Source organism: Cetorhinus maximus, unplaced genomic scaffold (genome assembly GCF_964194155.1).
Source record: "Cetorhinus maximus unplaced genomic scaffold, sCetMax3.hap1.1 HAP1_SCAFFOLD_45, whole genome shotgun sequence".
Lineage (NCBI taxonomy): Eukaryota > Metazoa > Chordata > Chondrichthyes > Lamniformes > Cetorhinidae > Cetorhinus > Cetorhinus maximus.
In genome coordinates, this window is record NW_027596100.1 from 3,414,899 (window position 1) to 3,426,047 (window position 11,149).

The window sequence follows — 11,149 nt, forward strand, 5'->3', positions numbered from 1 at the left end:
GTGATTTTCAATTTTGCGGTTGTTGTTGAATTTGTTGTTGTTATCAATTTTTCTTTTGTTGAACCTTTTTGTATTTGTAATAGTTGGGATTGTTGTTGAATTTGTTGGTGTTTTTCAATGTTGACGTTGTTGAATTTGTAGGTGTTTTTCAAAGCTGCGTTTGTTGTTGAATTTGTTGTTGTATTTGAACGTTGAGGTTGTTAAATCTGTTGATGTTTTTCAAATTGAGGTTGTTGTTGAATTTTTAGTTGTTTTTCATTGTTGAGGTTTTTGTTGAATTTGTTGGTGTTTTTCATAGTTGAGGTTGTTGTTGAATTTGTTGTTGATTTTCAATATTGAGGTTGTAGTTGAATTTGTTGGTGATTTTCAATGTTGAAGATGTTGTTGAATTTATTTTTGTATTCAATGTTTTTATTTGAATCTTTTTGTATTTTTCAAACCTAAGGTTGCAGTTGAATTTCTTGCTGTTTCACAAAGGTGAGGTTGCTGAATTTTTTGGTGTTATTCAATGTTGAGGTTGTTGTTGAATTTTTCGATGTTTTTGATTGCTGAGGTTGGTGTTGAATTAGTTGATGATTTTCAATGTTGAGGTTGTTGAAGTTGTTGGTGTTTTTCAAAGTTGAGGTTTGTGATGAATTTGTTGGTGTTTTTCAATGTTGAGGTTTTTGTTGAATTTGTTGCTGTTTCTCAATGTTGAGGTTGTTGAATTTTTTGGTTTTTTTCAAAGCTGAGGTTGTTGTTGAATTTTTTGATGTTTTTCATTGCTGAGGTTGTTGCTGAATTTGTTGGTGATTTTCAATGTTGTGGTTGTTGAATTTATTGGTGTTATCAATGGATTTTTTTTATCTTTTTTGTATTTTTCAAAGTTGAGGGTGCAGTTGAATATGTTGGTGTTTTTCAATGTTGTGTTTCTTGTTGAATTTTTTGGTGTTTTTCATTGTTGACGTTGTTGTTGAACTTGTTGGAGTTTTTCAATGTCGAGGTTTTTGTTGGATTTTTTGATAATTTTCAATGTTGAGTTTGTTGTTGAATTCGTTGGTGTTTTTCAATGTTGAGGTTGTTGAATTTGTTGGTAATTTTCAATGTTGAGGTTGTTGTTGATTTTTTTGGTGTTTTTCAGTGTTGAGGTTTTTGTTGTATTTGTTAGTGTTTTTGAATGTTGAGGTTGTTGATGAATTTTTCGGTGTTTTTCATTGTTGAGGTTTTCGTTGAAGTTGTTGGTGTATTTCAAAGTTGAGGTTGTTGTTGAATTTTTTGGTGTTTTTCATTGTTGAGGTTTTTGTTGAATTTTTTGGTGTTTTCGAATGTTGAGGTTGTTGATGAATTTTTCGTTGTTTTTCATTGTTGAGGTTTTTTTTGAATTTGTTGGTGATTTTCAATGTTGAGTATTTGTGTTGAATTTTTTGGTGTTTTTCATTTTTGAGGTTGTTGCTGAACTTGTTGGAGTTTTTCAATGTTGAGGTTGTTGTTGAATTTTTTGGTGATTTTCAATGTTGCGTTTGTTGTTGAATTTGTTGTTGTTTTTCAATGTTGAGGTTGTTGAATTTTTTGGTATTTTTCAAAGTTCACGTTGTTGTTGAATTTTTTGGTGTTTTTAATTGTTGAGGTTTATGTTGAATTTGTTGGTGTTTTTCATTGTTGTGGTTGTTGTTGTTGAATTTTTGATGTTTCTCTTTGTTGAGGTTGTTGTTAAATTTGTTGGTGATTTTCAACATTGAGGTTGTTGTTGAATTTGTTGGAGTTTTTCATTGTCGTGGTTGTTGTTGAATTTTTGATGTTTTTCATTGTTGAGCTTGTTGTTAAATTTGTTGGTGATTTTCAATATTGAGGTTGTATTTGAATTTGTTGGTGATTTTCAATGTTGAAGATGTTGTTGAATTTATTTTTGTATTCAATGTTTTTATTTGAATCTTTTTGTATTTTTCAAACCTAAGGTTGCAGTTGAATTTCTTGCTGTTTCTCAATGGTGAGGTTGTTGAATTTTTTGGTGTTATTCAATGTTGATGTTGTTGTTGAATTTTTCGATGTTTTTCATTGCTGAGGTTGGTGTTGAATTAGTTGATGATTTTCAATGTTGAGGTTGTTGAAGTTGTTGGTGTTTTTCAAAGTTGAGGTTTGTGATGAATTTTTGGTGTTTTTCAATGTTGAGGTTTTTGTTGAATTTGTTGGTGATTTTCAATGTTGAGGTTGTTGTTGAATTTTTTGGTGTTTCTCATTGTTGAGGTTCCTGTTGAATTTGTTGGTGTTTTTGAATGTTGAGTTTGTTGATGAATTTTTTGGTGTTTTTCATTGTTGAGGTTTTTGTTGAATTTGTTGGTGTTTTTCACTGTTGAGGTTGTTGTTGAATTTGTTTGTGATTTTCAATATTGAGGTTGTGGTTGAATTTGTTGGTGTTTTTCCATGTAGAGGTTTTTGAATTTGTTGGAGTTTTTCAAAGTTGAGGTTGTTGTTGAATTTGTTGGTGATTTTCAATGTTGAGATTTTTTTGCAATTTTTTGGTGTTTTTCTTTGTTGATGTTGTTGTTGATAATGTTGGAGTTTTTCAATGTTGAGGTTGTTGTTGAATTTTTTGGTGATTTTCAATATTGAGGTTGTTGTTGAATTTATTGGTGTATTCAATGTTTATTTTTGAATCTTTTTGTATTTTTCAAAGTTGAGGTTGCAGTTGAATTTGTTGCTGTTTCTCAATGTTGAGGTTGTTGAATTTTTTGGTGTTTTTCAAAGCTGAGGTTGTTGTTGAATTTTTTGATGTTTTTCATTGCTGAGGTTGTTGCTGAATTTGTTGGTGATTTTCAATGTTGTGGTTGTTGAATTTATTGGTGTTATCAATGGTTTTTTTTGATCTTTTTTGTATTTTTCAATGTTGAGGGTGCAGTTAAATATGTTGGTGTTTTTCAATGTTGAGGTTGTTGAAGTTGTTGGTGTTTTTCAATGTTGAGGTTGTTGTTGAATTTATTGGTGTTTTTCATTGATGAGATTTTTGTTGAATTTGTTGGTGTTTTTGAATGTTGAGGTTGTTGATGAATATTTTGGTGTTTTTCATTGTTGAGGTTTTTGTTGAATTTGTTGGTGATTTTCAATGTTGTGTTTCTTGTTGAATTTTTTGGTGTTTTTCATTGTTGACGTTGTTGTTGAACTTGTTGGAGTTTTTCAATGTCGAGGTTTTTGTTGGATTTTTTGGTGATTTTCAATGTTGAGTTTGTTGTTGAATTCGTTGGTGTTTTTCAATGTTGAGTTTGTTGTTGAATTTGTTGGTATTTTTCAAAGTTGAGGGTGTTGTTGAATTTTTTGGTGTTTTTCATTGTTGAGGTTTTGGTTGAATTTGTTGTTGATTTTCAATGTTGAGCTTGTTGTTGATTTTCAATGTTGAGCTTGTTGTTGATTTCTTTGGTGTTTTTCATTGTTGAGGTTTTTGTTGAATTTTTTGATGTTTTTCATTGCTGAGGTTGTTGCTGAATTTGTTGGTGATTTTCAATGTTGTGGTTGTTGAATTTATTGGTGTTATCAATGGTTTTTTTTATCTTTTTTGTATTTTTCAATGTTGAGGGTGCAGTTGAATATGTTGGTGTTTTTCAATGTTGAGGTTGTTGAAGTTGTTGGTGTTTTTCAAAGTTGAGGTTGTTGTTGAATTTTTTGGTGTTTTTCATTGTTGAGGTTTTTGTTGAATTTGTTGGTGATTTTTAATGTTGAGGTTGTCGTTGAATTTTTTGGTGTTTTTCATTGTTGAGATTTTTGTTGAATTTGTTGGTGTTTTTGAATGTTGAGGTTGTTGATGAATATTTTGGTGTTTTTCATTGTTGAGGTTTTTGTTGAATTTGTTGGTGATTTTCAATGTTCTGTTTCTTGTTGAATTTTTTGGTGTTTTTCATTGTTGACGTTGTTGTTGAACTTGTTGGAGTTTTTCAATGTCGAGGTTTTTGTTGTATTTTTTGGTGATTTTCAATGTTGAGTTTGTTGTTGAATTCGTTGGTGTTTTTCAATGTTGAGGTTGTTGAATTTGTTGGTATTTTTCAAAGTTGAGGGTGTTGTTGAATTTTTTGGTGTTTTTCATTGTTGAGGTTTTTGTTGAATTTTTTGGTGATTTTGAATGTTGAAGTTGCTGATGAATTTTTAGGTGTTTTTCATTGTTGAGGTTTTTGTTGAATTTGTTGTTGATTTTCAATGTTGAGCTTGTTGTTGATTTCTTTGGTGTTTTTCATTGTTGAGGTTTTTGTTGAATTTGTTGGTGTTTTTGAATGTTGAGGTTGTTGATGAATTTTTCGGTGTTTTTCATTGTTGTGGTTTTCGTTGAAGTTGTTGGTGTATTTCAAAGTTGAGGTTGTTGTTGAATTTTTTGGTGTTTTTCATTGTTGAGGTTTTTGTTGAATTTTTTGGTGTTTTTGAATGTTGAGGTTGCTGATGAATTTTTCGGTGTTTTTCATTGTTGAGGTTTTTGTTGAATTTGTTGTTGATTTTCAATGTTGAGCTTGTTGTTGAATTTTTTGTTGTTTTTCATTGTTGAGGTTTTTGTTGAATTTGTTGGTGTTTTTGAATGTTGAGGTTGTTGATGAATTTTTCGTTGTTTTTCATTGTTGAGGTTTTTTTTGAATTTGTTGGTGATTTTCAATGTTGAGTTTCTTGTTGAATTTTTTGGTGTTTTTCATTTTTGTGGTTGTTGTTGAACTTGTTGGCGTTTTTCAATGTTGAGGTTGTTGTTGAATTTATTGTTGATTTTCAATGTTGCGTTTGTTGTTGAATTTGTTGGTGTTTTTCAATGTTGAGGTTGTTGAATTTGTTGGTATTTTTCAAAGTTCACGTTGTTGTTGAATTTTTTGGTGTTTTTAATTGTTGAGGTTTTTGTTGAATTTGTTGGTGTTTTTCATTGTTGTGGTTGTTGTTGTTGAATTTTTGATGTTTTTCTTTGTTGGGGTTGTTGTTAAATTTGTTTGTGATTTTCAATATTGAGGTTGTTGTTGAAATTGTTGGTGTTTTTCATTGTCGTGGTTGTTGTTGTTGAATTTTTGATGTTTTTCATTGTTGAGCTTGTTGCTAAATTTGTTGGTGATTTTCAATTTTGCGGTTGTTGTTGAATTTGTTGTTGTTATCAATTTTTCTTTTGTTGAACCTTTTTGTATTTGTAATAGTTGAGCTTGTTGTTGAATTTGTTGGTGTTTTTCATTGTTGACGTTGTTGAATTTGTAGGTGTTTTTCAAAGCTGCGTTTGTTGTTGAATTTGTTGTTGTGTTTGAACGTTGAGGTTGTTAAATCTGTTGATGTTTTTCAAATTGAGGTTGTTGTTGAATTTTTAGTTGTTTTTCATTGTTGAGGTTTTTGTTGAATTTGTTGGTGTTTTTCATAGTTGAGGTTGTTGTTGAATTTGTTGTTGATTTTCAATATTGAGGTTGTAGTTGAATTTGTTGGTGTTTTTCAATGTTGTGTTTCTTGTTGAAATTTTTGGTGTTTTTCATTGTTGACGTTGTTGTTGAACATGTTGGAGTTTTTCAATGTCGAGGTTTTTGTTGGATTTTTTGGTGATTTTCAATGTTGAGTTTGTTGTTGAATTCGTTGGTGTTTTTCTATGTTGAGGTTGTTGAATTTGTTGGTATTTTTCAAAGTTGAGGGTGTTGTTGAATTTTTTGGTGTTTTTCATTGTTGAGGTTTTTGTTGAATTTTTTGGTGTTTTTGAATGTTGAAGTTGCTGATGAATTTTTTGGTGTTTTTCATTGTTGAGGTTTTTGTTGAATTTGTTGGTGTTTTTGAATGTTGTAGTTGCTGATGAATTTTTTGGTGTTTTTCATTGTTGAGGTTTTTGTTGAATTTGTTGGTGTTTTTGAATGTTGAGGTTGTTGATGAATTTTTTCGGTGTTTTTCATTGTTGAGGTTTTCGTTGAAGTTGTTGGTGATTTTCAATGTTAAGTTTCTTGTTGAATTTTTTGGTGTTTTTCATTTTTGAGGTTGTTGTTGAACTTGTTGGAGTTTTTCAATGTTGAGGTTGTTGAATTTGTTGGTATTTTTCAAAGTTCACGTTGTTGTTGAATTTTTTGGTGTTTTTAATTGTTGAGGTTTTTGTTGAATTTGTTGGTGTTTTTCATTGTTGTAGTTGTTGTTGTTGAATTTTTGATGTTTTTCATTGTTGAGGTTGTTGTTAAATTTGTTGGTGATTTTCAATATTGAGGTTGTTGTTGAATTTGTTGCTGTTTTTCATTGTCGTGGTTGTTGTTGTTGAATTTTTGATGTTTTTCATTGTTGAGCTTGTTGTTAAATTTGTTGGTGATTTTCAATATTGATGTTGTAGTTGAATTTGTTGGTGATTTTCAATGTTGAAGATTTTGTTCAATTTATTTTTGTATTCAATGTTTTTATTTGAATCTTTATGTATTTTTCAAACCTAAGGTTGCAGTTGAATTTCTTGTTGTTTCTCAATGGTGAGGTTGTGAATTTTTCGATATTTTTCATTGCTGAGGTTGGTGTTGAATTAGTTGATGATTTTCAATGTTGAGGTTGTTGAAGTTGTTTGTGTTTTTCAAAGTTGAGGTTTGTGATGAATTTTTTGGTGGTATTCAATGTTGACGTTTTTGTTGAATTTGTTGGTGTTTTTCACTGTTGAGGTTGTTGTTGAATTTGTTTGTGATTTTCAATATTGAGGTTGTGGTTGAATTTGTTGGTGTTTTTCCATGTAGAGGTTTTTGAATTTGTTGGAGTTTTTCAAAGTTGAGGTTGTTGTTGAATTTGTTGGTGATTTTCAATGTTGAGTTTTTTTTGGAATTTTTTGGTGTTTTTCTTTGTTGATGTTGTTGTTGATAATGTTGGAGTTTTTCAATGTTGAGGTTGTTGTTGAATTTTTTGGTGATTTTCAATATTGAGGTTGTTGTTGAATTTATTGGTGTAATCAATGTTTATTTTTGAATCTTTTTCTATTTTTCAAAGTTGAGGTTGCAGTTGAATTTGTTGCTGTTTCTCAATGTTGAGGTTGTTGAATTTTTTGGTGTTTTTCAAAGCTGAGGTTGTTGTTGAATTTTTTGATGTTTTTCATTGCTGAGGTTGTTGCTGAATTTGTTGGTGATTTTCAATGTTGTGGTTGATGAATTTATTGGTGTTATCAATGGTTTTTTTTGATTTTTTTGTATTTTTCAATGTTGAGGGTGCAGTTGAATATGTTGGTGTTTTTCAATGTTGAGGTTGTTGAAGTTGTTGGTGTTTTTCAAAGTTGAGGTTGTTGTTGAATTTTTTGCTGTTTTTCATTGTTGAGGTTTTTGTTGAATTTTTTGGTGTTTTTGAATGTTGAGGTTGCTGATGAATTTTTCGGTGTTTTTCATTGTTGAGGTTTTTGTTGAATTTGTTGTTGATTTTCAATGTTGAGCTTGTTGTTGAATTTTTTGTTGTTTTTCATTGTTGAGGTTTTTGTTGAATTTGTTGGTGTTTTTGAATGTTGAGGTTGTGGATGAATTTTTCGTTGTTTTTCATTGTTGAGGCTTTTTTTGAATTTGTTGGTGATTTTCAATGTTGAGTTTCTTGTTGAATTTTTTGGTGTTTTTCATTTTTGAGGTTGTTGTTGAACTTGTTGGCGTTTTTCAATGTTGAGGTTGTTGTTGAATTTATTGGTGATTTTCAATGTTGCGTTTGTTGTTGAATTTGTTGGTGTTTTTCAATGTTGAGGTTGTTGAATTTGTTGGTATTTTTCAAAGTTCACGTTGTTGTTGAATTTTTTGGTGTTTTTAATTGTTGAGGTTTTTGTTGAATTTGTTGGTGTTTTTCATTGTTGTGGTTGTTGTTGTTGAATTTTTGATGTTTTTCTTTGTTGAGGTTGTTGTTAAATTTGTTGGTGATTTTCAATATTGAGGTTGTTGTTGAATTTGTTGGTGTTTTTCATTGTCGTGGTTGTTGTTGTTGAATTTTTGATGTTTTTCATTGTTGACGTTGTTGAATTTGTAGGTGTTTTTCAAAGCTGCGTTTGTTGTTGAATTTGTTGTTGTGTTTGAACGTTGAGGTTGTTAAATCTGTTGATGTTTTTCAAATTGAGGTTGTTGTTGAATTTTTAGTTGTTTTTCATTGTTGAGGTTTTTGTTGAATTTGTTGGTGTTTTTCATAGTTGAGGTTGTTGTTGAATTTGTTGTTGATTTTCAATATTGAGGTTGTAGTTGAATTTGTTGGTGTTTTTCAATGTTGTGTTTCTTGTTGAAATTTTTGGTGTTTTTCATTGTTGACGTTGTTGTTGAACTTGTTGGAGTTTTTCAATGTCGAGGTTTTTGTTGGATTTTTTGGTGATTTTCAATGTTGAGTTTGTTGTTGAATTCGTTGGTGTTTTTCTATGTTGAGGTTGTTGAATTTGTTGGTATTTTTCAAAGTTGAGGGTGTTGTTGAATTTTTTGGTGTTTTTCATTGTTGAGGTTTTTGTTGAATTTTTTGGTGTTTTTGAATGTTGAAGTTGCTGATGAATTTTTTGGTGTTTTTCATTGTTGAGGTTTTTGTTGAATTTGTTGGTGTTTTTGAATGTTGTAGTTGCTGATGAATTTTTCGGTGTTTTTCATTGTTGAGGTTTTCGTTGAAGTTGTTGGTGATTTTCAATGTTAAGTTTCTTGTTGAATTTTTTGGTGTTTTTCATTTTTGAGGTTGTTGTTGAACTTGTTGGAGTTTTTCAATGTTGAGGTTGTTGTTGAATTTTTTGGTGATTTTCAATGTTGCGTTTGTTGTTGAATTTGTTGATGTTTTTCAATGTTGAGGTTGTTGAATTTGTTGGTATTTTTCAAAGTTCACGTTGTTGTTGAATTTTTTGGTGTTTTTAATTGTTGAGGTTTTTGTTGAATTTGTTGGTGTTTTTCATTGTTGTAGTTGTTGTTGTTGAATTTTTGATGTTTTTCATTGTTGAGGTTGTTGTTAAATTTGTTGGTGATTTTCAATATTGAGGTTGTTGTTGAATTTGTTGCTGTTTTTCATTGTCGTGGTTGTTGTTGTTGAATTTTTGATGTTTTTCATTGTTGAGCTTGTTGTTAAATTTGTTGGTGATTTTCAATATTGATGTTGTAGTTGAATTTGTTGGTGATTTTCAATGTTGAAGATTTTGTTCAATTTATTTTTGTATTCAATGTTTTTATTTGAATCTTTATGTATTTTTCAAACCTAAGGTTGCAGTTGAATTTCTTGTTGTTTCTCAATGGTGAGGTTGTGAATTTTTCGATATTTTTCATTGCTGAGGTTGGTGTTGATTTAGTTGATGATTTTCAATGTTGAGGTTGTTGAAGTTGTTTGTGTTTTTCAAAGTTGAGGTTTGTGATGAATTTTTTGGTGGTATTCAATGTTGACGTTTTTGTTGAATTTGTTGGTGTTTTTCACTGTTGAGGTTGTTGTTGAATTTGTTTGTGATTTTCAATATTGAGGTTGTGGTTGAATTTGTTGGTGTTTTTCCATGTAGAGGTTTTTGAATTTGTTGGAGTTTTTCAAAGTTGAGGTTGTTGTTGAATTTGTTGGTGATTTTCAATGTTGAGTTTTTTTTGGAATTTTTTGGTGTTTTTCTTTGTTGATGTTGTTGTTGATAATGTTGGAGTTTTTCAATGTTGAGGTTGTTGTTGAATTTTTTGGTGATTTTCAATATTGAGGTTGTTGTTGAATTTATTGGTGTAATCAATGTTTATTTTTGAATCTTTTTCTATTTTTCAAAGTTGAGGTTGCAGTTGAATTTGTTGCTGTTTCTCAATGTTGAGGTTGTTGAATTTTTTGGTGTTTTTCAAAGCTGAGGTTGTTGTTGAATTTTTTGATGTTTTTCATTGCTGAGGTTGTTGCTGAATTTGTTGGTGATTTTCAATGTTGTGGTTGATGAATTTATTGGTGTTATCAATGGTTTTTTTTGATTTTTTTGTATTTTTCAATGTTGAGGGTGCAGTTGAATATGTTGGTGTTTTTCAATGTTGAGGTTGTTGAAGTTGTTGGTGTTTTTCAAAGTTGAGGTTGTTGTTGAATTTTTTGCTGTTTTTCATTGTTGAGGTTTTTGTTGAATTTTTTGGTGTTTTTGAATGTTGAGGTTGCTGATGAATTTTTCGGTGTTTTTCATTGTTGAGGTTTTTGTTGAATTTGTTGTTGATTTTCAATGTTGAGCTTGTTGTTGAATTTTTTGTTGTTTTTCATTGTTGAGGTTTTTGTTGAATTTGTTGGTGCTTTTGAATGTTGAGGTTGTGGATGAATTTTTCGTTGTTTTTCATTGTTGAGGCTTTTTTTGAATTTGTTGGTGATTTTCAATGTTGAGTTTCTTGTTGAATTTTTTGGTGTTTTTCATTTTTGAGGTTGTTGTTGAACTTGTTGGCGTTTTTCAATGTTGAGGTTGTTGTTGAATTTATTGGTGATTTTCAATGTTGCGTTTGTTGTTGAAGTTGTTGGTGTTTTTCAATGTTGAGGTTGTTGAATTTGTTGGTATTTTTCAATGTTCACGTTGTTGTTGAATTTTTTGGTGTTTTTAATTGTTGAGGTTTTTGTTGAATTTGTTGGTGTTTTTCATTGTTGTGGTTGTTGTTGTTGAATTTTTGATGTTTTTCTTTGTTGAGGTTGTTGTTAAATTTGTTGGTGATTTTCAATATTGAGGTTGTTGTTGAATTTGTTGGTGTTTTTCATTGTCGTGGTTGTTGTTGTTGAATTTTTGATGTTTTTCATTGTTGAGCTTGTTGTTAAATTTGTTGGTGATTTTCAATTTTGCGGTTGTTGTTGAATTTGTTGTTGTTATCAATTTTTCTTTTGTTGAACCTTTTTGTATTTGTAATAGTTGAGCTTGTTGTTGAATTTGTTGGTGTTTTTCATTGTTGACGTTGTTGAATTTGTAGGTGTTTTTCAAAGCTGCGTTTGTTGTTGAATTTGTTGTTGTGTTTGAACGTTGAGGTTGTTAAATCTGTTGATATTTTTCAAATAGAGGTTGTTGTTGAATTTTTTGTTGTTTTTCATTTTTGAGGTTTTTGTTGAATTTGTTGGTGTTTTTCGTTGTTGAGGTTGTTGTTGAATTTGTTGTTGATTTTCAATATTGAGGTTGTAGTTGAATTTGTTGGTGTTTTTCAATGTTGTTTTTCTTGTTGAAATTTTTGGTGTTTTTCATTGTTGACGTTGTTGTTGAACTTGTTGGAGTTTTTCAATGTCGAGGTTTTTGTTGGATTTTTTGGTGATTTTCAATGTTGAGTTTGTTGTTGAATTCGTT